Source organism: Penaeus japonicus, unplaced genomic scaffold (assembly GCF_977035675.1).
Source record: "Penaeus japonicus unplaced genomic scaffold, GWHDUDI00000001_assembly GWHDUDI00000034, whole genome shotgun sequence".
NCBI lineage: Eukaryota > Metazoa > Arthropoda > Malacostraca > Decapoda > Penaeidae > Penaeus > Penaeus japonicus.
Genome location: NW_028234436.1, coordinates 15223013 through 15225878, shown reverse-complemented (window position 1 = coordinate 15225878; position 2866 = coordinate 15223013).

The window sequence follows — 2866 nt, the reverse complement described above, 5'->3', positions numbered from 1 at the left end:
AGGGTGAGAGGGAGTGAGAGTAGAGAGGGAGAGAGAGAGGGGAGGGGGGAGAGGGAGAGAGAGAGTGAGAGTGAAAGAGAGAGAGAGAGAGAAGAGGGAGAGAGGGAGTGAGACTGAGAGTGAAAGAGAGAGAGAGGGGGGATGGGAGGGAAAGAGGGAGTAAGAGTGAGAGTGGAAGAGAGAGGGAGAGAGAGAAAGAGAGGCAAATGGAGTGTGAGAGAGAGAGAGAGAGAGCAAGAGTCAAAGAGAGGGAGAGGGAGTGAGAGTGAGAGTGAAAGAGAGAGAGAGGGAGAGGGAAAGAGAGAGAGAGAGAGGGAGAGAGGGAGTGAGAGTGAGAGTGAAAGAGAGAGAGAGAGAGACAGGGGGAGGATTAAGCACATATAAGATTACAATATACGATATATCTTTCATAGGCAAATGAAATGGAGATGTTTTTTTGTGTTTAAAGATATAGCGGTTTGCTGCTATCAAAAGGATATTTATATACAAACCCACACAGAAAGTATATACCTTCTCTTTCCCTCTCCTTTGAATATATTTCTCTCTCCCTCTCTCTCTTTCTCTCTCCCTCTCTCTCTTTCTCTCTCCCTCTCTCTCTTTCTCTCTCTCTCTCTTCCTCTTTTATTTATTAATATATATATATATTTATATATATATATATATATATTCTATATATTAAAATATTAGATATATATATTTGAATATATATATACAACGTATATATATATATATATATATTAATATATTCTTATATATATATATATATTTATAATTATATTACATTATTATCTATATATATATATAAATATATATATATATTATATATGTATTTATATGTGTGTGTATCTCTAAATATTACATACGTATTTATATATATAAATTTATATATATATATATATATTATATATTTATTATTAAAAATATATATATATATATATATATATATATTATATATATATATATATATATATTTATACGTATGTATATATATACTAAAATATATATATGTATATATATTATTATATGATCATATAAATATAGATATATTGTGAATTAATAAATATATAACATAATATATATATTTATATATCTATATATATATATTGTATATTAAATATAAATACATCTATATTATATATATATATATATAAAAATGTAATTTATAAATATATTATTTATAACGCTCTGTATATATATACGTATGTTATATATATATATATATCATATTATTTAAATAATATTTTTCTCTCTATCTCTCTCTCTTCTCTTTTATATATATATATATATTATAATATATTATATAGGATATATTACTTAATTTTTAATTACAAAATCTAATATATATATATATATATATATATATATATATATATATATATATTTATATGTATATGTATATATATATAAACATATACATACATATGCACACACAGACACACACACCACAGCCTCCACAGTAGCACCAGTTAATCGCAACAGCTAAATTGTTCGATATCACTGCAAACTGACTGTCAACGCTTGAAAGAGTTTGTCTCTCCAGAACTGATGGCGAGTTGTCTGGCTTCCTGGAAAGCCCTTTCTCCGACAGAAGTTCGCTCGGATTTTGCTGCTATTTCGTGCTTCCTGGAGTAGTAACTCGCGTGACTATTAATTGAACGACAGTAAGCTTGACTATCTGTCTATGCATATATTGCTGTGTTGTAGATCCTTTGGCTGGCCTTGTTATGCGAAGTAGAATATGTGATCAGAATGTACACTTATATATGCATACATATATTACAAGCATTTAGTATAAATATATATATATATCTATATATATATATATATATTTATATATTATTTATAGTGTGTGTTTGGGTGTTGTGTGTATTGTGTGTGTGTGTGTGTGTGAGTGTGTGTGTGAGTGTGTGTGTGTGTGTACAATACTAAAATATATTTTACACACAACACAATGTATCTGTGTTATGATGATGTATATATTACACTCACCACATTCATTATATATATATATATATATATATATATATATATATTATTTATTATATATATTATATATATATATGTACTGATATGTATATATATATGATGTATGTATATACATTAACACACACACACACACCATCAAACACACATATTATATATTATATATTTTTTATATTATATATATTATATATATATATATATATATTATGTTATAATATATATAATTGTATATTAAAAACCCCAATAATACCTTTTTTATTATATATACTTTTTTTCCTCGCTGTGTCATTTTCCCACAGCAGGAAGGAAGTAGGCCTCTCAAGAGGGTTATGGGGTGACAGGGTACCCAGACTGGACTAATTGTATCTTGGTGGGGGGGTATATAAAGACACATATTGTGTATACACCATTAGGCAATCGAGGTGTGTGTGTTCCCTGCCCAAGGTAAAACTCTCACAAGGACAGGATTCGAACGCTCGAACTCGGATCCTCGTTCACTTTTCATAGTATTTTTATATACTATATATATTATGATATACACTATGTCATTCATATGTATACGATATACGGTATACTATGTATATATATTATATGTATATGTATAGATATATATGTACATTTATAATCATATATTATATACTCATATATATATTAGTCGCAATTATGTAATATATATATATATATATATATATGTATGAATCCTTATATACTATAGTATATATACTATATATAATATATATATCATATGTGTGTGTCCTGTGTGTGTGTGTCGTGTTGTGTGGCAGTGCCCGCGCCCATATACTGTGTGTGATGATGTATACTCGTCTGTCAATATATATTACACACAACTGTCACAATATACACACACCACACACACCACACA